At 45.0% G+C, this 27,943-nt stretch overlaps 1 protein-coding gene across 4 annotated transcripts in view; it reads right to left on the reverse strand.

The window, feature by feature from the left end:
* The window catches only part of JAZF1 (JAZF zinc finger 1), a 306,522-nt gene that overhangs the window by 41,777 nt on the left and 236,802 nt on the right, over positions 1–27,943 (reverse strand). The window lies entirely within an intron of this gene.

Below are 27,943 nucleotides of genomic sequence, written 5' to 3' on the forward strand. Positions count from 1 at the left end.
GGAATGACCGAGTCAGCCAGCCCAGGCACATTCAAGAGGAAGGGATGAGCTCAGTGCAAGGAGGGCGAGCACTACTGAGGATCTGTTCCTGCTGGGGTTTCATTGCCCAGAAAGGCAAAGGTGGGCTTTCCTGACAATTTCATCTTGGGAACTTCTAAATTATTCTTTCAACACTCCTCTTAGGTTAGTAGCATTCAAACTGTTCTTTCCTCACTGTATAACTTAACATTTCATAAATTCATCCTATATAATAAAAGCCTAGGTGGCGTCACGTGTGATGTTATCACAAGATGGCTGCCACAGATGGCCACCCTCACATCATCACAGGATGGCTGGCAGGAGAGAGCAGTTGGGGGCGACCAGGCCAGCAGGGGAGGGCAGTTGGGGGTGACACGGCCAGCAGGGGAGGGCAGTTGGGGGTGACACGGCTGGCAGGGGAGGGCAGTTAGGAGCAACCAGGCCAGTAGAGGAGGTAAGTTGGGGGGGGGCGGGTGTGATCAGGCTGGTAGGCAGAAGCGGTTAGGGGCAATCAGGCAGGCAGGCAGGCGAGTGGTTAGAAGCCAGCAGTCCCAGATTGTGAGAGGAATGTCCGACTGCCACTTGTCCACTGGGATCAAGCCTAAACTGGCAGTCAGACATCCCCCAAGGGGTCCCGGATTGGAGAGGGTGCAGGCCGGGCTGAGGGTCACCTCCCCTCCCCATGCATGAATTTCATGCACTGGACCTTTAGTGTAATATAAGATTCAAAACAATCTATGAAATATCTCTTATCTAAAGAGCAAATATCTTTTTTGTATTGTTATTTTTAAAAATATATTTTTATTTCAGAGAGGAAAGGAGAGAGAGAGAGATAGAAACATCAATGATGGGAGAGAATCATTGATTGGCTGCCTCTTACATGCCCCACATTGGTGATTGAGGCCACAACCCAGGCATGTGTCCTCACCGGGAATCAAACTGTGACTTCCTGGTTCATAGGTTGATGCTCAACCACTGAGCCATGCCAGCTGGGCTGTATTATTGGCAGGCAGACTTTATCAACTGCGTTTTTGAAAACTGCAATGGAAAGCCTAATGAATTGAGTGTTTGAAAGCCTCTGGGTAATAAAACTGGCAGCTGTGCCCACTGCCCAGGCTAAAAACAGAACATAACCAACCCCCTCAAGTCCTCTACGTACCCTGTCCCCCTCCATCAATTGTGTTTTGACTATTTTAATACAATTCATCATAAATGCCACTGCACTTAAACATGCTGTTTCACTCAACCCGTTTCACATCCTGCCTACAAAACTCCCTAACATTTGTCTTCCTCACGTTCTGAACTTTGGGACGTCAACAGATAGTTCTGATGCCTGGTAAAAGCTGAGAGTTGATCAAACACCCAATGAAACAATATTACAGTATCGTTACAGTGTCTTAAAGCGCCTACTTTTGTACTTGGAGCATGAATGGCACATTTCTTGAATGGCTTCTGCAATACAATCTAGATATATAAACCGCATTTTATATGCAGAACTGAACTGCAGTAAAAGCTGCATGCTCCGCCTTGAGCGCTTAGGTTGGTGCTACAGGATGGCGGTGATTTAAAAAGAAAGGCACACTGCACAGCAGAATTGTTTGCACCCGGTAGCAGGCACTCGTTTCTTTTCAGATGGCTCTGCTGCTCTTAAACCTGCCTTTTTATCCCCTCTCCATAAACTTCTACTCAAAATGTGGGCTCTCAGAGAAAAGCAAGGAGCTAGTGCTGTCTTTATTATCCTACTAGCGGCCGGTGCTGAGCTTCTCAACGTGGGGTTAGCAGTGTGGGCAAAACCACAGGCTTTTCCAGGAGGCTAGGCCTAGGCTTCTTCCAGGAGGACCAGTAGTTCTCAGTGTCGGAGTTCAAGTTCCTGTTTCAAATAGTCAGATAAACACAGATATGCCATGGGAGAGAATGAGAAACCTACATCTCACATTTTGGTGAAAAGTATGGGACTTGGAGTAGGCCAGGGTTCAAGTCCCGGCTGGGTTACTGATTACGTGATTGAGGCATTCTGAGCAACCTCTCTAAACCTCAGCGTTATTTTCTGTGAAATGGGACTAACAATTATAGGTGAAGGGTTGACATACATCTGTTCCCTTTCTGCAGGAGAATTTGATCTTTGGTTAATTCGGGTACCCTGCTAAGATACGTCAACTGTGCTCCTTAGGATGAGACTGATCCAAGACTGGTCCGTCACACCTAGGCCGGGAGGAAGGAGAAGTCCACGCGAACTGGTAGGAAGACAGAACCCTGGGCTTCCCGAGCATGGGGATTGTCCCAGACACATCCCGGTGGGGAACTGGGAGCATGCCCCTGGGATGATACCGAGCCCGACCCCCTCTTCCACCGGGGCAACTCCCACCCCTGCCCCAGGGCCATCTGACTCGCATCTGAACAGCCTGCCTGCACAGGACTCCACGGAGGCGGACTCTGCCTGGCTGTCAGTTGTGGCTCTGCCCACCACCCCTCTAAACAGACCCAGTGCCCACTGTGGCCCTGGTCATCTTGTGAGTTTCAGTGTTCACGGTGTGAAGGACCGCCTGCTGGGGACCAGGGCAGTGGGAGTGCTGACCTATGGGGCTGTGGTGAGGCCTCGGTGCCTGTCACACAGGAAATGGCTCAACACCCAGAGCTGTTATCATTACAGAAAGCTTTACAATGAGGTTTTATCTCCACCCCTTACCGGACTCCAGATTGCCTGAGGGCATGCTGCATGTCCATGGCTTTCATATAGCATGGACTATGCAATGGCTGACCTACTGGGCATCAGCCCAGACAGTCACAGGCGCGTCAGACAAACTCTTGTCAAAGGTGGGGGTTCCCTCCATGTTTCCTCCCACTCTCGTTAAAAACTATCAACAGCTCATGCTTTTTATTGTAAAATAAATGCTCTCCTAAGCACAGATATAAAACAACAGCTACAAATAACCACAACAACACACTCGTACCCCCCACCTCAGCCTCCAAGCACATTAGGTTGGCTGTGGGCGGCAATCTGTTTTGCCATGTGTCTGCTGAGTGCTTTCTAGCCGCGAGAACGAGGCACTGTGTTAAAAGCACTAAACATGAAGCCCCTGAAGCACTCCGCCCGCCTTTCTCTCCCTCCACCTCCTTCCTTCTCTCCTGGATGGGTGGCTATGAACTTGCAGCTAGCCCATGAGTCATGGCAACCTTGCCCTGCCACGACCCATGGTGGCATGATTTACTGTCGGTGGGAGCAGGCACGGGCCTGGGCACATGCGTGCCGTGGTAGCGCGGCTGAAACTCACCAGCTCCTCACTGGCTGTGCTGCCCTGCTCCTCTTCCTCCTTCACTTATCAACCAGGACTCTGCCTGCTTTTGGACACATTCAACCCTAAAGTTTCAAAGCAATATTCCATCAATACAGGTTTTTGTCAAGACCATCTTGTGAGAGTGAAACCTTACATTTTCAGGCATTTTGTGAGCCCCCATCACTAAAATTAAATTATGTTAATTTAATTAAACACACCAACTATTAAAATTTAAATTATGTGAACTTGTAATTAAAGTAAGTATATTAAAGACAAAGGCAGTAATACTCAAAACTTATTGGTTCTTAATTATTTTACTTCATTTTACTATTATTTATGTGGTTGAGGTTATTTCCTTTAGTATGGTCTCTGTTTGGTAGAATTACTGCCTAATGGTGGGCTACTGTGACTGCTCTCTCTTCCCTACTCTGCCTGTGGACTTCTCCTTCAGGGTATGTCATGTGGTAGCTTGACATTGGCCATGGAGGGAGTATTGCATCATGGAAATTGGCAATTATTACAAATCAGGGCTTTCCCTCTCTCCAAGAGTCAATTATCAAACACTGACCAGTACTTTAACTTTGTAGTTATTTTTTCTTTAATGAAAAAAAAAACACAATAAGCATTTGAGCCAGGCTCCTTGCCTCCTCACTAGTCGGGGAAGGAATTAAGAATGGATAAGAAAGGCTTCTTTTCTTTTTAAAAATTATAAAAACAATTCATCTCAGTTTATAGAAAAAAGAATTTTGAAGTTTCCTGGTTCCCACATACAACTATGGCTGATTTTTCAGGGTCTCTTCCTTCCAGTATTGCTTTTCCACAAAAGGGGAAACTGAATATTCTTAAGGGAAAAACCCCGTCACCTGCGGGTTCATTCACTGCTGACTAACCGCCGGGAACCTGCGGCCGGGCAAAGCCGTGTTTTCGTTTGGAAACTGAGACTGCCGAGGATTAATTTGAACGTTCCTATGAATCAGAAATGCCTAAGTTACTTTAATTTAATATGGTCATTTGTAGTAATATTTGTTATTGCTCGGGGAAGTACATATTCCTTAAGTAAATTTTCAAGACTCCGTTATAAATCTCTGAAATCCTCAGACCACAAAGCTCATTCAGTCCGACATGTTAAAGGTGGAAACACGAATGTAACACCACAGGGGGAAATGTCAACTGCCGGTCCAGGGAGACCAGCGTCAACCACAGACTCAGGAAATTTACGGAACTCGCTGGAGCCTGGGCAGAGCCCCCACTGGCCCCGCACGCTGTGGCCGGAGTCCTGGGCCTGTGTCCTGCTGGGGGAAGCCACTGATGGAAGTGACCACTCGAAACCTGAGTCTCTCTCACAAGCACCTGGAAAGAATCCAAACTCTGAGACGTGTGGCGTGGCTGGGTGGCTATTACAGGACTCTGCGAGGGTGTGTGATCCCCGGGCCTGTGCTGTGTGGCAGGTCTCGCTCTGGGAGGAAGAAGTGGTGGCCTTTGGAAGAACCCCTCCCCATTCTGGCTGTGGGTTTTCTGCTTGTTAAAACATTGGGTTTATGGATATAGGGAATATATCACCCCTATTCCTCCCCACCTCCAATGGAAAATGATTCCAGCAATAGTATCATGCAGTGTTTTCCAGACTTTTTTCTTCTTTTTTTTAACCTCAACCCATTATAAGAAACTAGAGGCCCGGTGCATGAAATTTGTGCAGGGTGGGGGTATGTTCCTCAGCCCAGCCTGCACCCTCTCCAATCTGGGACATCCCTCTCACAATCCAGGACTGCTGGCTCCCAACTGCTCGCCTATCTTCCTGATTGCCCCTAACTACTTCTGCCTGCCAGCCTGATCACCCCCTAACAACTCCCCTGCTAGCCTGATCGATGCCTAACTGCCCTACCCTGCTGGCCTGGTTGCCCCTAACTGCCCTCCCCTGCAGACCTGGTCCCCCCCAACTGCCCTCCCCTGCAGGCCTGGGTGCCCCCCAACTGTCCTCCCCTGCAGGCCTGGTCCCCCCCAACTGTCCTCCCCTGAAGGCTTGGTCCCCCCACCCCAACTGTCCTCTCCTGCAGGCCTGGTCGCCCCCAACTGCCCTCCTCTGCTGGCCATCTTGTGTGTTGGAGTGATGGTCAATTTGCATATTATCTCTTTAATAGACAGGATGTTTCCCTATTGGGAGGCTGTACACACCTGAACAGAATTAGGTCTGCAATTGCAATTCTGACATCTCCAAAGCTCTAAAACTAAACTTATTTTCTTATAAGTTTGGCAGTAAAACTCACTGGGAGACAGACCCTGATGTGAATTACTTACAAAAGACTTTCAACTTTATTTATTGCATTTACTGTGACTATTTATATGCTTCATGGCACAAATATTAATGTGTTTGATTACAGGGGGCGCCTCCAACCCTGCAGGGAGTGTTTTGTAACATGAAGTATTTGTATCATATTACCTTTCTGAAATCAGACAACTTGTGAATTACAAAACCTATGTGGACCCAAAGATAAGATGAATTTTCTGTAAACTTCTGGAACAAAACGTCATTAAACAATCCTTACTGCATGTGATATAAGCTGATAGTTTTCTAGTCTATTTCATTTTAACAAACTCTCCTGGTCGTGCCCATCACACTGATTTCTTGACCTGCTAATAGGACATGGCCTGCAGATTGGAAATAGTCGAGTAGCAGTTGAGACAGTGGGTTTTCGAGGTAGATCCTATAAATTGAATCTCTGCTCTATGCTCTCCAGCTGTGTGACCTTGGGTATGTTATTAACCTTTCTGTGCCTCAGCTTTCTCACTTCTCCGTGATGACAACCACGGGGCCTGACTTGGAGCTGTGGGGGAGACTGAGTTGATGCACATGAAGCACCTGGAACAGGGCCTGGCACGTCATGCTTGACAAAGGTAAGGTTCCCATTGCATGGTAGATACTCACAATGCTTGTTCTGGAAACCCTAAGTCACAAATGTTTCATCTCCAACACTCACATCTCCCATTTGGTTTCTTCAGAGCTGAATCACTGGGTAGCAGGATAAATACTGCCCTCATGAGTTTGGCTGTTCTGAAAGCAACGAGCCGCCTTTCCTGCTTCTGTGTGCATTTATTAACTACCACTGTAAGCACAGGAAACCCAGGAAGGCAGCTGTAGCAGCGAGAATACAGACAGAAAGTTCTCTCCTTGGGGACAGCATGCTGGGGGCCATCTATAAACCCACACACCTCCTCTTCTTGACTTCTTTGCCTTGACTTTTAGAAGAAGAACCAAACTGTAGAGGGCCAGGGCGGGCCACAGGCGAGTCCATGTAGTGAGCTGACAGAAAGCGTTCTCTCTGTGCAGTTGAGGCCTGGCCCCGACCAGAGAGACCCATAGGCTGCTCCGGTTCCCCCGTGGTCCACAGCCAGGCCTCTGGACAAAGCTTCACATCCTTCGGCTTTATCTCAAGTTCAAAAGCTTGGCTCTGCTTTTTCAGTGGTCCTTTGGGCATTGCCATTTTTCAGTGAAAACAAGTTTGTGCAACCCACACAGCCTTTGAAGGAAGCTGCCGGGAGCTGGCTGGTAGACCGTGAGATCCCGGGCACTCCCAGACCAGGTCACGCCTCGCTCCAGAACACAATCCATCTTCCCGGTAGAGTCCAACCTGTGCGTGATGGATCGCTCTCTCCTCCGACAACTACTACTGCGTGCAACCCAGGGCGAGGATGGACAGAAAGCCAGCGAGGAAGCAGAACAACCCGCAGGGCACTGGAACAGAGGCTGTGGGAACGGCCGTGGGAACCATGGGTCCACTTCAGTGTGTGCTCATGTGTGGCCCGCATGTCAGAGGGTCTGGCTGCTCTAAGTCTCAACGTAATGGTGGCTTTCAGAACGCACACCTGCTAATAAATTTACGGGGTGGGTCTTCTTGTTTTAGCAGCAACTTAAAGCCACAGTGGAGCTGAGTGGGTATCTGGTGAAAACAGCTTGCCAGGGAAACGTGACCCGAGAGGGCCACGGGAGGAGCCCGTGTCTGCGTCCCATTGTTGACATCGGGGTCTGGTCTGGTGATGTGGGAACTTCATAAGTGCTCTTCTTCTCAGGAGACGGCAGAAAAGTTAACACTGATTCCAGAAGGTTTCTAGTAATGTTTCGAGCAATCCTGTTTCACTTCTCGTCCAGAGCAGCTATTTTTGACTTCACGATCTGAGGCCTGTGGGGTGGGTTTGGAAGCTCCATAAAATCTCTGCAGTGTCACCGAAATGCCGAGCCTCTTTCAACATGTTGCTGTTAAAATTTTAATGCTAAATAATAAAACCAAAAGCAGCACCAGGAAAAGCCCACACCGTCTGATCAGATCAGCTTGACACTTAGCTTGGAAGGGTTTTTATGTTGTGTGAGTTTCATGATATTCACGTGGGTTGTGGGCATAATTTGTGAAGTACCCAGCCAAGGAATCGAATGTTGTGCTTGGGTACCAAACCAAAACTGACAGATTTCTTGTGTTGAGGCATTATTTTTTTTTCTTTTATCCTTTCCTTACTAAGTTTATATCTGACACCCCCCGACCCCAAAGGATATAGTTCTGGTCTAATTTGCATAGAATAAACTAACATGAGGGAATGCCAATTTCACATCAAATCTTGTAGCTAAGGTTGCTTGTAAATGTTCACTTTATTTTGGGGACAGGGAGATGAGAAAAAAAGAGGGTAAGAAAAAAAGACAAGAGGTGATCTTTGTCTTATCTACTCTCTTGACAATCATATTTTATTTCTTTTTCTTTTTTTAAGGGGAGCCACAGTTAATTTACATTCTTTATAGTACAGTAGGTCCTCAGGTTATGTCGGGGATCCATTCCTACAGCACGACGTGACGTGATTTTTGCCATAGGTCGGAACCCACCTACATAAGCACCTGTGTCACTCACATGGCGCACATACACAGCAGTAATGAAGTGAAACAGTAAAAAAAAATTAAAAGAAAGATAATTCCTGACCTTTATTTGTATTAAATAAATAATAAAAAACATAAAGCACATATGTATATATGTTGAAATGACGGAACTTTTTTTTTTTTTTTAAATAAATGGGAGATGGAGACGTAACCACAAAATGACATATGTCAAGTCTGACATAACCTGAGGACTGTCTGTATACTATAGCTTGGATATTCTAAAACTCTTAAAAATGTCTGTTTAATAACTAACATTGGATTGCCAGTTTTTATTGCCTAGCGGTGCACCTTATCGAACCTCTGGTGGTCTTTACTGACAGGTATGAAGACATTTACCAGGTTACTAGCTACATACTATTCTAGGGGATGTGTTTTTTAGATCCAGTGAAGGAACCACATCTGGAACAGGCTACAAATGGAGTCTTCCACCACCTTACTACCTTTATGATAATCCTCTGTCATTCTCCAAGACCCACCTATCATCTGCACAGTCCAAAGAGATAAATTGAATGAGGATGTGATAGGAATCACTGTTCCTACACCTTTCAAGTCTTTGATGGTGGAGCAAAGCTCATCAATTCCTCCGGGAACACAGTATTAATTTTGGGCTACTCACTATCTTCCATTACTAGTCTCTCACTAAAAAGAAAAACATTTGGCCGGGGGTGGGGTTGGGTTTGGGCTAGAAAAGCTCAATGGGGGAAAGATGGGGACATATGTAATACTTTCAACAATTAAGATTAAAAAATATAGGATAGACATAATCTTGGGAAAAAATAATCCTTTCTTGAGAAAGACTTCTTCGTTCTGAGATTATGATAATAACTAGAGGCCTGGTGCACGAATTCATGTACGGGTGGGGTCCCTCAGCCTGGCCAGTGATTGGGGCCAATTGGCCAGGGGAAGGGACTGTGGGAGGTTGGCCGGCAGTGGGAGATTGGCTGTGGGAACACACTGACCACCAGGGGGAAGCTCCTGCATTGAGTGTCTGCCCACTGGTGATCAGTGCACATCATAGCTACCAGCCAGTTGTCCGGTTGAAACAGTGGCTTAGGCTTTTATATATATAGATAGCACAAGACAGGAAGCATTTTACTTAAATTAGCTTTAAGATGCAGAGAAACTACAATATAGAATTTCATCATTATTTTATAATCACCTCTGTACATTGTAAAATATTTATAATGATATACTGTTTATAATTATTCTCCAGATACAAGTTATTAAAAATATCCAACTTCATTTTCTATCATTGCTGCAGCTAAAAATTGCGTTTTAAGAACGTTGACCAAAATGGAACTATTATGTTTAGGAGGAATCATTTGCAATGTTCTGGGCTGACTGAAAGACGACAAATACAAAAGCACCCACATCCAGTAGCTACTGCTTTCCAAGAGCTGGGGGAGGTGAGAGTAGCCAGGGTCCTCCTGAAGGAAGTGCACACAGTGGGGCAGATGCTGGGTGCTTCCTGTTCCCTGGCCTCACCACCCCCTTGCCCCCAGGCCACTTGGGGACTGCAGGCCAACAGAAACACATTCATGAACAGCATCATTCAAAGACTAGCAGCTATTCTGTGAATAGTACTTTGGAATCACTTTTTTTTTTAACCCAATAATCTCTTTTCCAGAATTTTAGCACTCATATGAAATTCATGCATGGAGTGGAATAACTGCAATAATGAACAAAATCCCATTCCTGAATATCATGACTTTGTGTATTCCCAATAAATAAAATACCGGGCATTTGCTCACAGCTAAGGAATGATATAGTTAATCTACCTTAATGAAAGCTCTGGCTCAGATGCCAGCAACCACTATTTTAAGCCTCAGGTCAGCATAAATTATCAGTGAGGCAATTAATTTTGATTTACTTTAGCCTAGCTAGAGTAAACCAGGGTCTTTTTTTCATGGTCAATGCCAAGAAGAAAAACCACTTCTGAAAACTATACCCACAAATCTTTGGTTTGGAGGCCAACTGGAATACCCCTGTTTTTGGCAACTCTCTATCATCCTTTCCATTCCCTTTCTGCTTTCATCTAATTAGGAATAATGTTGGCCATTTCTTACACATGGTTTTCATTGCTAATTTGACATCCGTGTAAAAACCAATGAACAAAACAAAGAAGTTGCATTTTATGAGGATTTGTGGTACAGGCCTACAAATAGCTTTTGAGTTTTTCTTGTTTTGCCTCCTCTGGAAGTAAATTAAATGAGTTATTTGAGGTTTCCATGTAAACTGCTAATGAGATGATGCTTAACTCTCCCCATAAGCTGGGAGAAGTTTAAAAACGCAAGAAAAAAATTAGACAGAGTCTCTGGAGTTCTTGTGCCAGTATCATTAACGGCTCTGAACACAGTCTGGCAGTTAAAAGTCTAGGTTCTATCTAGAGACAAACTCCCCATCTGACTTACGAGGTATTAGAGCTCGAACAAATTGCTTACCCTCTCTAGTCTTGGGATTCTCATTTACAAAACAGAGGTCACCCTAACACCTACTTCCACGGGGATTTGTCAAGATCTTATTAGATAAACACATGACAAGCACCTGGGTCAGCAATATTCCCACATATGTCAGGAGGCCACTCAGTCTTGGTATTTCCACTGGTGTTGGCTCCATGCTCCTGACTCCCACCTAGGTTAAACATGCAACAGCCATCTGACTGGTAATTCCCACGTAAGATGTTATTGGTGGGTGAAACCTATGCGGTCCAGATGGACTTAGATCAATGGCTCCCAACCTTTTTTTGGCCATGTCCCACCTCAGCATCTCTAAAATCCTGATTGCCACCCCCCTCCCCGTGACATATAATTCTTATTATTCAAAAAGTAAACTCCTATTCATGTGGAGGAAGCCTAAAAGGCCATTAACTTGGTCTAAACAAGCTTCCCCAAAACATGGCACCCATGAAAGAGAAAAATAAAAGAATGAAAGGACAACTGAAGTACTGAGGAAGAAATCACTAAGAAATTATTTAAAAAATAATAACATGAAGTGATATGAAAAAACAGCAAATAAAGTTTCAAAACATATAACAGAGAACTGAAATGCATAAATATGTCACAATATATATTTATATACTGTATATGAGGCCCTAGGACCATAAAAAATGCGAAAAACTCACTGTTAATAACTCATTCTCGAATTGCCCCCCCTTAAAAATCAAATTGCCCCACATTGGGAACCACTGACTTAGACAGATATCCACGCCTGGGATCAAAGCCTCTGTTCCCAGACAAAAGTACTTCTCAGATGCTCCCACGACAGTCTACTGAAGTGATCTCTTCTGACCAGGTAGGCTGGGTGGCGGTCAACGTTTAGGAAGGACAAGTGACTCCAAGTGAATCTAGCACTGGGTATTGGGCACACTGGAGGGGTCTGGTTAATGTTAGAGCAGGGGTCCTCAAACTACGGCCCGTGGGCCACATGCGGCCCGCCGAAAACATCTGTTTTTTTTTTACTTCAAAATAAGATATGTGCAGTGTGCATAGGAATTTGTTCATAGTTTTTTTAAAACTATAGTCTGACCCTCCAACGGTCTGAGGGACAGTGAACTGGCCCCCTGTTTAAAAAGTTTGAGGACTCCTGTGTTAGAGGACTCAATGTCAGAGGAGATCTCAAACAGGGGGGGTTGGTTTATGCCATGGATAGCATGCGCAGTGCCTCTAGAGCAGTGGTTCTCAACCTTGGCTGCGCATTAGAATCACCTGGGAATCTTTTTAAAATCCTGATTTCTGGGCCTCATCCTCCAGAAATTCTGTTTCTTTGTTATGGGGTGGGGCCACAACATTAGTAACAAAGAAACAGAATTCCAGGAGGATGAGGCCCAGAAATCAGGATTTGAAAAAGATTCCCAGGTGATTCTAATGTGCAGCCAAGGTTGAGAACCACTGCTCTAGAGCCACTTATGACCCACTCTGCTCGAGACAGCCATCCCAAATCAGTCACGGCCCTCTCACCTGTGGTGCTTATGGATTCAGCCTTAGAACCCTCATCACCACACCCTACAATGCCACTACCCACTGACTAAGGTGATACACAGCTGAAAGTTGTTATCCCTGACTTATATATGCACCACTACCACTACTCCCACCCCCTCACACCTACTCCCCACCAATCCACTGATATCTCTACAAATATCCCATTGTAGGCATTTCCTAACCCAACTGGTACATACTTTGTCCATTTTCAGAGAATTAGGGAGCAAAGATGGCGGAAAATAAACATGGTACCAGAGAGAAAGCTACATCCAAGGCAACGGCTGTCCCCACTAAACATATTCCGACAGTTGCATGTATTCATAAATACAATTACAAGGCCACCTGCTCATTCACATTTATTTTGGTGTATATGTGACCCACTTATACACAGAGTGGCAACCAGTAGATGAGCATTGTTTAGGAACTGAATGGAGCCAACAGCATTCTCCCTTCAATGATTCATCCACTTAGGCAGTGAAACTCCTTTGGGGGCAAAGTCAATCTACACATGGGCTGTCTCTTCACAAAATATATGTCACAAGCTTACAGTCTTCAGGTTTCATGGGCCTTGGAAACTGATTTTACTCAAAGCGATTTTCCCTCAACAGGAATTCAATTAAGCTGCTTCTGGACTAAAGGGTTTGGTGTTCCCTGTTTCCCAGGAGGCTGGCACCTGGTAAATGTGTTCAGGTATTTGGCACACACATCTGAGGGCTGAATAATCTTTTTTTTTTTTTTTAAATCAAAGGGATCTGAACTTCTTTCTGAGTTAATCCCATGAGTTTGTGGATTCTAAAGATATCTGGAAAACTGTAAACTGGGTGTAAATGTTGGGGTGATCCCTCACTGGTTTGGCTCAGTGGACAGAGCATCGGCCTGTGGATTGAAGGGTCCTAGGTTTGATTCCGGCCAAGGGCATGTACCTTGGTTGTGGGCTTGATCCCCAGTAGAGGGTGTGCAGGAGGCAGCTGATGGATGTTTCTCTCTCATCCATGTTTCTAACTCTCTATCCCTCTCCCTTCCTCTCTGTAAAAATCAATACAATGTATTAAAATAAAAAAATTAAAAATATATTGGGGTGAGAGATGAGGGCACTGAGGAGGCAATAATTTAAATTTTGTACTAGAGACAATTTCCAAAGCACACAAAGCTAGAGAGATTAGTATGTTGAATTGCCATGTTATCAACCTTTTGCCATTTTGTTTAAACTTTCTCCCCACCTCCTCCCTCTTTAGGCCATGGTTGTTCAGGTATTTCTCATCCTGTGTTCCCACAATCACTTGAAAAATACATAGGCATAAAAAATGGAAGAAGAGTAAGGGGGAAAATTTTCATCATAAATCTTGGGAAATGCCTAATAGAGTCAAAATTGACTAATTTGGTTATTAACATAACTGTAGGGTCTCTTTCTCTCTCTGACACACACACAAACACAGAGCTAAACTACAATGTTTGAAATATGTGAGTGCTATCAATCAGAGTGTATATTATTGAGTGACACAATAAAGGTTTATTAATTTGGAAGGTCTGAGCCGATACGTCCCAACTCTTTTAGCTACGGGGACTGTTGTAATGTCGAAGGGTGTACTGCTTTGAATGTTATTATGGTATCTCTGGTGTCCTTAAAATTAGGGGAGAAAAAGGAATAACACAAAACTACTGTTCAATATGGCTTTGAAATGAATTTGTATTTTACAAGGTCCCCTATGTACCCTTCCCCCACAAGTTCCACTGCAAACTGGAAATTTACAGGTTATTTGAAAACACACACACACACACACACACACACACACACACTCAGGGTGTGTGCATGTATGTGTGTTTAAAATTCTGAAGAATGTCACTGTACTTAACTGCTAATGAAGTGTTTCTTGGAGGGGCTTCCAGGCCTTCTGTTGATTTACAACGAGCAGCCTTCATTCGTATGCCAAAAGCATGCACTAATCCTGGGCATCAGCTGCTTCCCAGAAATGCATGTGCCCCTCAATTCTGTTTATCCTGCTGGTTTATTTAGCAGAGCTTTTTTCACAGAGAGTGCAGGCCCCCGTTCCAGTCTGGCCAACCTGATTATCCCAAATCCCTAATTAGTGTAATTAAAGCTTTAATGGATTGCAGCCAGGATATAAACCATGCAAAGCCCCTTTAAACTCGGTGCTTGATGAGTGTGCAGGACCGGTCCACGCCAGAGGGCTTCCTGTTGATGGACTGAAAGCCCTAGACACCTCTGCACCCCAAAGCCAGGCCATTTCCAACACCCACGAAGCCGCATCAGGTGCGTGCACGCAAACCAAGCCGCCCCCAGTATCCACAGAGAAGCAGAAGCAGACACGACACCTCTTGTTCCTATGGACGCTAGCCTCGCGGGATTCTGCTCCCCTCATTACGTCCTCGGAAGGAACAAGGCTGACGCCCTAATTAAAACAATTCCAAGCAGCCTGGGAGAACCTCCTCGATCTCGCAGAGCGCTCGTGTGTGAGCCCTTCTGAGAGGGGAGTGCTCAGTACTTTTCCAATAACCAAACCCCACCGGTCTATAGCTTAGATCCCAGTATTCTTAGGTGTCCCTACAAAGTGGCAACCGGCCCATTCCTTAATGGGTCACATGACCTAAGCTTCAGTCAAATATCTAGCAGTTAATATTAGAGAAGAAATAAGGGAAAAGTATCCTTTTTTTTTTTAATCCTCACCCAAGGATATGAAGTTTTCATTGCGTCTACAGAGAGAGAGGGGAAGGGAGAGAGAGGAACATCGATCAATTACTTTCCATATGGGCCTGACCAGGGATCGAACCCACAACCTGGGCTTGTGCCCTGACAGGAAATCCCTTCAGTGCATGGGATGATGCTCTTAACCACTGAGCAACACTGCCAGGGCCAATAATTTTTTTTTAAAAGCCTGTTCAGTATGTACTATGCTAACTGTCCTGTAACTACTACTTACCTTATCGTCAGGAGTTATTATCAGTCCCATTTTACAGATGACAAAATTGAGCCTCAGAGACATTGGGTAGTTTGCCCAGGGACTCGCAGCTAATAAAATGCCATAGGAAAGATAACAAGCAAAAATGGGAAAGCTCTGTGATGTCCAATCCAACAGCCACTAGCCCTGTGAGGCTACGGAGCACCTGAAATGTGGCTAATGGGACTGAGGGACTGAATTTCTAATGTTACTTCATTTTGATTAATTTAAATGTAAAGAGCTATGATATTGGGCAGTGCAGAACGAGAGCGCATCGTCACAGAAAGTGCCATTGGCCAGTGCTGTGACAGCTGAGAAACACTCAGCTACACTTGGTACGCTGGGCTTGAAGCCGTGGTGGTTCAAGGGGTGTGAACGGACAGGTCAGTGATCTAGATTTAGGAGCTGTCCCAGGAGTCACCCAAAGGGAAAAGAGGAGAGAGGACAGGAAGAGCCAGGGGGACGAGGGCTGAGAAGAGAGCTGTGGGGGAACAGGGGGGAAATGCCTACATTGTAGACAGTAACCTTGGAGGAAGAGGAGCCTCCAAAGTTACTGAGAAGCAGAGTTCTTAGTGTCTAGTTCTTTTCTACAGTTTCCTGGTTTATAGTTGTTTTTTTTTTCAGGCTAATTTATTTCTCTTATATTTTTAGGTGAGCATTTGGGGAACAAATATATTGCTTGAGACGGAACATCTTTCTTTCGTAATGAAAAAGTACGCTGATTTATTCATTGGACTGTTTGGTGCAAAGACATCCTCCCTTTGTGAAAGGCACAGTGTTTACGTCCTCCAGCCCCGCGGGCACACTGTGTACAGAGAAAGGTTCACACGGGACCCAGCATCACGTGGCTTTGGTGCAATGTCCAGGAAGTGGTTCAAATGCAATTTCAAACTGTCCGCAAACCCCCTTAGTAATGAGGTCCCAAGAATTGCTGAAATAAAAGCTTGGATGCAGGTCCCTGTGGTGAGGGGCACCTGACAATGATTTTCACTCCAAGTCCCCAGCAGTTGCCTGTGGGTGTAATGGGGGGTTTTGCCCTGGGTAAAAAATGTCTTCCTGAAGTTATCTGGTTCTGTATTTCTTACTGTAACCAAAGTCACCCAGAGGGAAAGTCTAATCCTTTTCCTTATTGGGAGTGAAAAGTCTGCTCACCATGCCTTGGCCGTGAGGAATTTCACTTTAGTAAGAACTCAGACCGGAATGTTTTCCCTTGGAGGGGGTGAGAAAAACCTAGGTCCAATTTACTCCCATATTCTTTATCTTTGAATTGATAGGGTCTGGAACTCCTAATGACTTCAAAAGGACAAATCTCCCCCGCCCCATAGATGGAGATGGGCGAGGCAGAGAGGGAGGCTGGAGGAGGGGTAGTGAGAAAGATACCAGCAAGGCCATAAATCCAGTTAAAACAAAAACCTTGAAAGTTAGTGTTCTGAAAAGCTATTAAAACATTTCCTTTTTTTTTTTTTTTCCCCCCACAGGGCTTTGGTAACTACTCACAGTGCAAACAGCACGAAATGCACAAAGCAGAATTTGTGAGAGAGGAATTCTTGGAATTAAAATGCACGAAGTGTGCAAACAGTGCCAGCGCTGCCCATTAAAACGGGGAGAGATGGCGGATGCCGATGTGAAGCGCCCCGTCTCCCCATCGTCTCTGCTGATAGATGCAGGAAGTGTTTGCAATCGGCCCTTCAATGACATACAGCCAGCGTCTGCCTCGGTTACGCAATTAACCACACTTCCCTGCGTCTGCCTCATTCCCCGGGAGAACATGAGGAATTTGTGAGGACACATTATATCTTTCAGGATACCGGGGAGCCAGTTAGCAGACGATTCACCGAATGGAACCCCAGTGCTTTGAAAGAGTTAATTCACCTCCTGCGGGTGACTGAGAACATGACTCATCAGGCCTAATGGGACCAAGGGGAGGTCCTTACCCAATAACTTACATGATTTTCTTTTTTTTTAGTAAGCAAATTGACTTTTTCTGATCTTTTCACTTTAAAATTTCTACCACCACAATGCAATACGTTGCTAACAAAACAAAACAGGAAAGGAAAACAGAAGGTGGCCATAGCTTTTGGACCAGTAGGACAGGTGAGGAGAAAGTTGTGTTTTCTAAGGCCTGACTTATCTCACTCTCATGGACAGAGCTGGGAGGGCCGGGCCTGCGCAGCTTCATTGGGGCAGTGACGATGATGGGTGTCCAGCTCTAACACGTGCTAATTATATGCCTGCGATCCAATTTCCCATTTCTCTGGCCTTCAGTTTTCTTGTCTGTAAAATCGGCATTTTATTTACTCAGTTATTTATTTCCATTGGTTCTAGAAGAATGAAAAGTGGCTTTCCAGGATATGCAAAGTGAGATAAACCAGACTGAATAATAGAAAGGGCAGGAGAAGTAAGGCAAAACCAAGGCTGGGGACAGAGCATGGAGGCAGAAACGGGCTGGGACAAGCTGGAGTGAGAACGCCCCATGACATCGTTGCTGTGTGGGTGGAATGTTCCTGACAATCCTTGTACACTGGAGAGTTCTGAACGCATGTGAGGAATTGGGGTGGCTATGGAGTGAAGGACTGTGTGCTATGATTCCACTCAACACATCTTCATGGGGGTGTGCGGCTGAGGGAGACACAGACAGGAGTGAGACAGGGTCCTGTCCGCATCAGGTCCAGGGAGTCTGAGGGAGGCACAGGTGATCCTAAAGTGAAAGGTGGGAGTGTGAGGGGAGCAGGAGGCGGCTGGGTATGGTTGAGTCCGGGGCTTGGATACTAAGAACCTCGCCTCCGTAGTTTATGTCTACAGGAATTCTGCGTGCCCCTGCTTCCAGCCCATGTTTCTGACTCCCTCGTGTGTTAAGAATGATGGCCAGGAAAACAGCCTCATGCCTCTTACTAAAAATGGAAAATCCTGCTCACCAGCCAGGGCCTGAGGGGCATGTGGCCAACACTGACCTCGCCATTCGCCCATAGAGACGTACTCCTTCTCAAAAAGGACTGCATGACAGTGACTTTCACTTTCACACGGGGTTCTTGTGGAATCTTAGCTGTCTGTTCAACCTGGACTCCGTCTCATGCAAAACAGTCCCACAGAAAAGGGGCCTCTGAATTTCCCACAACAAGCACAGGGCTTCTCTGTCATTCAGAACCTCCCTCTGGATGCCATGCAACTCTCTACCTGTGGCAGCAACCAGAGCGCCATTTACTTCAAGGATTTCAGCCAGGAGAGAGGAACCAAGATGGTGGCGTCGGTAAATGCCTGTACTCGCCGCCTCCCACAACCACATCAAAATTACAACTAAAATACAGAACAACCCTCATCCACAACCACCGGAAAGCTGGCTGAATGGAAGGCCTACAACTAGAGAGGTAAGGGAGAAGCCACACTGAGTCTGGTAGGAGGTGCGGAGGCACGGAACGGGCTGGCCCGGCACCCACATGGGCCGCTTTTTAATTGGGAGGGAGATCGTCTCCGTAGAGGCCACCCGGAGGAGCAAGGGGTCCCAGCCCCAAACCAACCCCCATCCAGACTCCCAGAGCTGGGAAAAGAAGTTCCTGGAACTAGTCTCAGGCTGTAAAAACCAGCGGGCACTGGGGCTCAGTGACACAGAGGCTGCTGGAGACCTGCTGTTCCTTTGAAAAGGCCGGCACCACAAACTGAACTTACAAGGTCCTGCTTCCTCTGACCTCCAGCACCAGGACGAGGCTCCGGGGGACACAGACACCTACGAGGAGGAACTGGATTGTCTGCAGCAGGGCAGGAACTTGGGGGCTGCTTTCTCTCAGGTGGAGGTGCTCCTAGGGGTCATTGTTCCTGTGCTGGGACCTCCACAGTCACAGGACCGACTGGCAGCCATTTCTGTTTGCTTCTTTAAGACCCCGCCTCATCCAATTTACAACCCCACCCAAGCTTTGTACAGCAGCTGTTGCACATAAATGGCCTGTCCTTGCTCAGGGTAAAGTCGCTCCAACAAGCTGCAGCTGGGTCAGGGAGCCCAAACCTATCAACAAAAGGCCCAAGACCCAGCACCAGCACCAGCCTGCCTTGCTTCATAGCTGGGCCTTGTCTGGGCACTTCCAAACCTGATACACAGAGGAGGAATGTGCAGTTCCCTCTGTAGCTCCTGCTGGGTGGCCCCAGGCAGTGGCTGACTTTGCACCTCCCTGGAGACCCAAGAGCTAGGGGAAGACATGAGCCCTAGTTCTAAAGCAAGGATTAGATGCAGCGCCAGTAACCAGTAAGATGGCAACAGCCAGCCATTTCAGCTACACATTCCTGGTGAGAGTTTACTCTCAAGATGATCCCTCTGAGCAGGCCCTATTAAAAAAATAATTACCATCTGCTAGTCTCCCTCTTTTTTTTATTTTTTATTAAACTGGTCATTAATTACTGGTAACAACTAATTTTGTCTGGATTTTATTGAGTAATTATAAAATAAACAGGGGAGGATGCCAAGCTTCCTGCCTTGCTGAGGGCAGAAACTCTCTATAATGCTACATTTCAAAAGGGCACTGTAATAAACCACCCGATTCCATTTAATATGGTAATTATAATTCTCAAAATTCATCCTTCCTGTGGTTAACGAGTGCCTTCTTTCAGCTTAGCTCAGCCTGGCTTCTGCTTGGGTCATTAAATAGCAAGCTAGTTTTCACCCACTGGTAACAATAGATCTTTCATGGCTTATTGCCTAATTAATTGAGGTGCATAGTGTGATCACTACAACTTTTAAAAAAATTTCATATTCTAGGTATCATCTAACAATACGATATTATTGTAGAGTCATTAAAAATGGAGGGAGTTTAAATGTTTTGATTAGAATAGGTTCATTATTCTGGGTAAGGTAAGGTGCAAAGTCTTACTAATGTTTTTCAACTACAACAGTTAGGTTAAAAACATTTGAAACAAGCTATTAATTTAATAACATGCTCCCCCTAAACAAATCATAACTCATTTCTTTTTGCTGCAAAAGTAATTGAGTAATGAATAATGAAAATCACCTCACTGAAAAGGCCGTAAATATGTTGACTTTATTATTAATACTGAATTCTGGTTAATAAGGCAGCTATTAAATTTGAAACATGGTGGACTTGATTTATGGATTATTCAAGAGAACAGGGAAATATTATCTAGTGAATACCAGGGTTCTTGCAAGAGAAGATCTGATCATAAAACAATGTGGAATTCAACTGACATTTCAGTTCACGTTTTTAGAACTATTTGTGCCTCACATGTTCCTTAAAAGAGTTCATATGTGTCTCGTGTGTGTGTGTGTGTGTGCACGCACACACACATCTCAGTGAGGAAGTGGGGGAGGAACTGACTAGAGCTTCTGCATGCTGGTGAATTGGAATTCTCTGTTATTGATTTGGTCATTCTTAGACTCTTTCTAAAAGAAGTTTGTAGCCGAAACCAGTTTGGCTCAGTGGATAGAGCGTCGGCCTGCGGACTGAAAGGTCCCAGGTTCGATTCCGGTCAAGGGCATGTACCTGGGTTGCGGGCACATCTCCAGTAGGAGATGTGCAGGAGGCGGCTGATCGATGTTTCTCTCTCATCGATGTTTCTAACTCTCTATCTCTCTCCCTTCCTCTCTGTAAAAAATCAATAAAATATACTTCTTCTTTTTTTTAAAAAAAGAAGTTTGTAATAAAATACCATGAGGACATTAGTCACACCTAATAGGTGGTCAGTAGCCTAAGTCTCAAATAAAACAATTTAGTGATGGTTCAGGGAAAAAAAAGCACTCAACCCATTAAATGTAAAGGAGACTAATGGAATTTCCCCCCCTCCTATAAGTAGGGTTGCATTGGATTCTTCAGTTATTCACAGTAGTTATGTTCCATAAAGTTGCTGCAAACACAGAATCAGTGAGTAATGAACCACCGTGGTAGCAAGTACTGGGTTTGCAAAGACATTTAGTGAAATGGCAAATTCACAAATTCTGAGTCCACAAATATGAGGAGTGACTGTACCTTATACTATGGCTTATGCTGCTCATTCACTCACGTATTCCATTTGCTTATCTATTATAATTCTTCTTCACTTAGAAGACAATCTCGCCCTCTCACAGGCCCTTCAGGCAATGGCATGGGCCAGCGCATACATACTTTATTTAGTAAAGCCTGAAACATTTCTGGGAATTACTAACTTTCAGGAGAATTAGGAAAGTAATTAGAGCTTCAAGTAATATATATTTTGGGGACATTTCAAGTTCTTGTCAGACATTTCCTTATGTATCTGCATATTTCAAAGAAGGGCTTCATTTCATGCTAAGAGACATTAAGAACATCCTGGGTTTGTATAGCTCCAAATCATTAATGACATTTTTGATATAAACGATTTCACGAAAGATTTCTTGCCTGTTACCTTCATGGGAAGGATATTCACAATGTAATCATAGGGTAATGTGTAACACCTCTCTCTAGGAGAGTTAAGATTCAATTAAAATTTTTTAGTAGTTGCATTGGGATCTGAGCCAAAGAGCACAAATTGATGGCCTTAAAGAATGCTGACCCAAGATTAAAAAACAGGATTTCCCATGGCAACCCAGACTCCCAGGTCCCGTTGGAAACCTGGCATCACTGGGCCCACGTTCTTCCACAGCAACGATGAGCTGCAAGTAGGGAACCTGAGTCCCACGCAAGAGCCATGTGGGCTTTCAAATTCACTCCCTGTATTTCTAGCACCCTGCCAGCTCCACTCACTGAAATCATTTGTCTGACATTCCTAAGCACTTGAATTTCCTGCTCCTTGGCCTAGAAATACAAAACTTCAGCAACACTTATTCAGCAAATGTTTATTAGATGCCTACTATGTGCCAGATGGTCTTACCTTCTGAGAATAGCCAAATAAGCCTCCACCCAATTTACAGAACCTGAACTAGGTAGAAAAATCAATATCTCAACAAACACAGGAGCAACAAGAAGATCAATGATTCTCAACTGGGGAAGGGAAGAGATGAAGCTTTAGAATGTACTAAAAGGCCGGGCGGGCGTGGCTCTGTGGTTGAGCATCCCGTGAACCAGGAAGTCATGGTTCGATCCCCAGTCAGGGCACATGCCTGGGTTGTGGGCTCGATCCCCCGTGTGGGGCGTGCAAGAGGCAGCGGATCAATGATTCTCTCTCATCGTTGATGTTTCTATCTTGCTCTCCCTCCCCTTCCTCTCTGAAATCAATAAAAATATATTTTAAAAAACTGTACTGAAAAGATTTTGGTTGGCAAGGGATTGTAAGAATCAGATTCCTCCATGTGGGAGTTGCCCCTGTGCATGAGCAGACATAAAGTAAAGAGCACAATGTTAGATGGCGTTTGTAGGATGTGCTGACTGTGAGAATGTCACTTTAACTACTTGGATAGGAAGAAGTGGATTCACGTTGGGAAGGTTTTTATCTTGTATTAAGTTGGACATAGAAGGCCTCTTGCTTTTCTACATGCCTTCTTTTAAAAGGTCCCATGATGCCCTGGTTGAGTGGCTCATTTGGTTGAAGCATCGTCCCATACACCAAAAGGCTGTCGGTTCAATCAGGGCACATACCACATACTAGGTTGTGGGTTTGATCCCCGGTTGGGGTGTGTATGGGAGGCCACCTATCGATGTTTCTGTCTCTCTCTTTCTCTCTCTTCTTTCTCTCTCTCTCTCTCTCTCTCTCTCTCTCTCTCTCTCTCTCTCCCTCCTTTCCTCTAAAATTAATTTTAAAGAACACATACCCACATATCCTCATGTAAGGATAAAAAAGATCCTGTGATGGTTTTCGAATGGCCTTAAGTTGTTCTTCAAGGCTCATCTGCCCCACGGAACATGTATAGATCCATCTGCAGAGGGGCTAGTTTATGAGCTAATGTGTCATTTTCCTGCATTTCATAACTGACTTAGTTGACATGTTCTGTTCTAAGGAAGGCCTGGCTATGCAGGGGTGTGAGCACAGACCTATCCATTGATGCTCAGGAGCGGACAACGAACCTGAGCTTGTTTCATATCCTTTCCCGAATCTGGAGCTGTCCCTGACACTGAGCTGACTGGAGTGCAAAAGTGGAGCTTTGGTATGTGAGCTGTGTAGAGCTGGAGAAGCCATGAGCTAGTGGAAAGGGCAACTGCACAGCCAAAGGGGTCTTAGAGTAGAACAAACTAGCGGGGGGCAGTGTTTCAGGCCTGTCTGATCCCCAAAGAAGAAGCCACCTCCTGGGAACTGTGGCAAAGCATGGAGAACACTCACTGCTGGAGGAGAGAGTGGAACTACAGCCTGGATGCTTTTTGCTGCAAGTAGTCTCATTAACACAGTAGGTGTGATCTATGAAAGTGTTGGGCAGAGGTAATTTCAGGATGGTTAGTGAACTCAGTAGCACCCAGGACTTGACTCCATCTATCTTTCTCTTCGATCATCCCTTGCATGTTGGATGCTCATCTCCTGGTTACAAAAAGGCCGAAGCATCTCCCATTATCACAGCTTTTCATGGGGCCACAAGCTAAAAAAAAAGGGACATTTCCCAAAATGCCTTCCTTCCCCCTGCAAACAAGCATGTTTCCCCTCATGCTTTATTGCTAGATCTGCATCACATTATTAACTTTACATCAATCAGTGGCAAGGAGAATGGATTTCCACCCTTAGCTGATTCAGGTCTGGGGTGAAACCTAAGAATCTGCATTTCTAGCGAGATCTCAGGTGTTACTAATGCTGTTGGTCTGAGAACCATGGAGCTTGGACTCTTCAAGATTTACGAGCTGAACAAACTTAGGGCCCTTCCAGCAAATGAAAAGGGGAGGGAGACTTTTGGGTGGAAACCAGCAAGATCTTTATAGCACGGATGGTGTCTGTTGAAACACTGGTTAGGGTGTTTGCAAGCGGAGAGCTTGAAGGAGACGAGCAACTTGTATTCCGAGTTTTCTAGCTGGAAGCTGAAACCAAGCAAATTACTTAAAATCCCCAGAAGGTGAACTGGAGGTTTTTCAGCCATGATCGGCTTGTATAAGAGAGAGCTTTATTTGCTGAGTACGCCAACCGGCGTATTCCTGCTACAGGTGGGGTCAGTCACTGATGCTGTCCCTACGGGTCTCTCGCTCTCCAGTGTCTGGTCACACAATAGGGCATGGCCACATGACTCGGTTTGGCCAGTGACATATGCGTGGCAGCGATGCACAGCGACATTTCGTCTTGCTGTAGTGATTCTAGAATGTGAACCAAGATGAAGCCTTCCTCAGACTAGGTGCCTGTGTCACTAAAATGAGCAGAGCACCCCCAATAAGCAAAAAACAAGCTTTTGCTAAGTCACCCAGATCTGGAGGTTACTTGTTAAAGCAGTATAATCAAGCCCATCCTGACTAATAGAAATATATAAAATTTTTGTACCACATTTATACTCTTTGTTTCTTTTAGCCCCAATACCCCTCCCCCCTTTAAAAAATATTTTTTATTTATTTCAGAGAGGAAGGGAGCGGGAGAGAGAGAGATAGAAATATCAATGATGAGAGAGAATCCTTGATCAATTGCCTCCTGCACTGCGGACGGAGCCCTGACGGGAATAGAGCTGTGACCTCCTGACCCATACGTTGATGCTCAACCATTGAGCCACACCGGCTGGGCAATATACCCCCATTTAAAAAAATACTAATAATCCTCAAGCCCTGGCTATTACATTTTCATCATCACTCCAGCCAACATTTATCTTGTGTGGACGCCAATTCCAACTATAAGAAACTCACAAGGCTCAGTACTTGGTGATTTTATAATGGGCCGTATACATTAATATCACTTTGCTGATTAGGTCACAGTTTTGGAGATCAGAGATCACGTCCCAGCATCTTTTGTATCCTCTTGTGAAAAGGAAGGAAGTCAGCAGCTTACAGATAGAATCTAGCTGAAGAAAGGCACAGTCAATATTTTACAGTATTTGAATTTTTCCATTTATTATTTATAGTTATGGAGTGTATTTTGCCTGCACAGAGTTATATTCAAAATTTAAGAGCAGAGTTGCAAGCAGCCACAGGGTTGCTTCATTAATTACTGTAGTTTTTAGCACCTCTGGAAATTTCCATTTCTCTGAACAACTGGACTCTATATTGGCCTGTTCATGACATCTTCTCCAAATGGACTAAGGAGTGGAAAACAGTGGTGATAATTTAGGGGGAAGAAATTAAACTAGTGGGATTTAAAATGAAATGTGCTAAGCTCACATTAAATTTTTGCTTACAAACGGGCAATGGCATTAATTGTTGAAAAGGAATGCTCAAGCATGTTTCGAGTTTCATGAATCTCAGTAATCGGAATCAGGGACTATGTGAACTCGCCTGGCCCTGCCCCCTGCCTTAGACGCTTGCTTTCAAGCATGCAGAATGTCATAGGCCTTAAAAGCAGATGGTCATAATAATACACACAGACCCGGGTCATGGGCCTCTTTAAATATTCAACATGGGTGGGTGCACTATCCTATGAGATGGGCTATCCAATTATACTTCACAGAATTACAACTTTGGCGCTCTCAGGAGAGAGAAATATTTTGGACCTTGCTTCAAGCTGTGACTAGCTAGAAACTGAAATGGGAAAGTTTGCAGGGATAAACCAATACGAAATAAAGATCTTTAGTCAATCATGCTCAAACCTGTGATGAGATTTTTTTAAAACCCTATCATTTCATTTTTTAAAGGTAAATGTATTTAGTAGGTTGGGCTCATCTAAGAATCTGCATTTCTTCCAAGTTCCCAGGTGATGAAGATGCCGTTGGTGTGAGAACCCCTGAGCTTAGATGCAAACATGTCAACAGTGCCCTAAAGTACTGTGGCTGCCTATTTTGTTGTCCAAAACAACTACCAGCATTAGACAGAGCAAGTATGAGGGCACAGCCCATGATAACAGCTGAAGTAACACCAACTTTGCTGAAAGCACACACAGGTTTGGGTGAAGTCTCAGAAAAGAGGGGTGACTTAGGGTTACCCAAGAAGGAGAGGGCTCACCTTCGTGCTGACTGTCTACGGGAGCACTCATGAGGACTCGGACTCCACAGAGCTCAGGAGGGCCAGGGCTGCCAGTGCTCCGATCTTACCCATGTTTTTATTAAATAACTAAAAGTAGCTCATTAGTTGGAGAGCTATATGCTGGAAACAGGCTCTGACTCCAAAGACCACTAATGGCATTGCATATACCAGTCGAGGAAAACGTACTCCTTGTTTCCAACATCGAGCTTACTTTCTGTGCCTTTGTGTAGTTGCCTGCCCCTTACAGTCCTCCTTGATGCCGCCCTAAAAAAGCCAAGTAAATGGATGCATCTCAGGTGCAAATGCCTTAGGGCAATGGTTCTCAATCTTCTGGCCCTTTAAATACAGTTCCTCATGTTGTGACCCAACCATCAAATTATTTTCGTTGCTACTTCATAATTGTAATGTTGCTACTGTTATGAATTGTAATGTAAATATCTGATATGCAGGATGGTCTTAGGCGACCCCTGTGAAAGGGTCATTCGACCGCCAAAGGGGTCGCGACACACAGGTTGAGAATCGCTGCCTCAGGGGAAGTGAGCACCTCCTCACCAAAAACCCCTGGCCCTGACCTAAGACTTGTCCGCAGGATTGTAAATTACAACCAAGAGTGAAGACATTCCGGTCATGTTTTCTTATACCGAGTCCTTAGTGCTTAAAAAACTTCAGCCTCATTTGGCAACTGATGCCTTGTGGGGAGCAAAATCACTTACATCATTAAAACTTCATCAAGTAATAATTTTATTACCGTTGTTGACATAAATAACGGCAGGAACCAAGTGCGGAGTGATCGATTTGTTCCTGATATCTCGAGGGAGTAATGATTTAGCTCTGATCTATAAAACCGGGGCAACTATTTATTTGAATGGCAAACGGCATATCAACTACCCACTTGGGTGTGTTTTAATTTGCTTTAGGGTTAGCACATTCCATAGCTGAATATATAAGCAGGTCTGTTTCGAAAAGAACCTCTCACATAACAGCTACGTCTGAATGATGATGTGTCACATGGCATGTCAAATACTTTTCTGCTTTCCTCTGCTTCTCCCCCTCCCCTCAAAACACCCCAAACCTATTCTGAGCTAAAATGAAATTCTGCTAAGATAGGAAAAAGGGAGGGGGCGCATGTATAAACACGAAGCTACCCGCTCTCTTGCAGTCCACGGGAAGTGCCTCAGTATTACAGGACACATTTTTCATTAATGTCCCCCTGCTCCCAATTCTTCTACCAATAACAAAAAAAAGATACAGCCTGCTAAGGTAGATTCCCATAATATAATGATGGGAGGGGAAATATGTGGTTTAATACAGAGTGGTCTAAATACTTGTCAGTGGAAAAAAAGGAGAAATGGCCGCTTTAATTAATCTCCGAATGTAAAACACAGCTGCAGTAACGCTGGCAAGTGTCCCCGGCCCGTTTTAAATTTGTGACATGAAATCATGCCACTTAATTAAGTCTTCATGCACAGAAATATATTTTATTTCCTCTTTTTATGGAATATCAGCATTGAAAGCTTTCTATGTGTGTGTGTACACGCTTTATAAATTACTTGAAACGGGGAAATCGGACGACTACTGACCAGCAGGCACAAAGTACCAGTCTCGGTTTCCATAATGAAATGCCTTTGCGGGGGCCTCCCACCGCGGTGTGAACTAGCTGTAGGCCAGTAAACGAATCCGGACAGTCATCCGATCTCAGCTTGGTCCAAAACCCAAGGAAAAGGACCTGGCCCACAATTCCTGCTCTGTTTACCGGACTGCGAGCAGCCCGGCTGCTGCGCTGCGGCATTGAAAGGCCCCTGGGCTGCCCCTTCCCCCTTCAGCCTGCACAGCTTGCTTT

This window comes from Myotis nattereri (assembly GCF_964212035.1).
Source record: "Myotis nattereri genome assembly, chromosome: 11".
Classification (NCBI taxonomy): domain Eukaryota; kingdom Metazoa; phylum Chordata; class Mammalia; order Chiroptera; family Vespertilionidae; genus Myotis; species Myotis nattereri.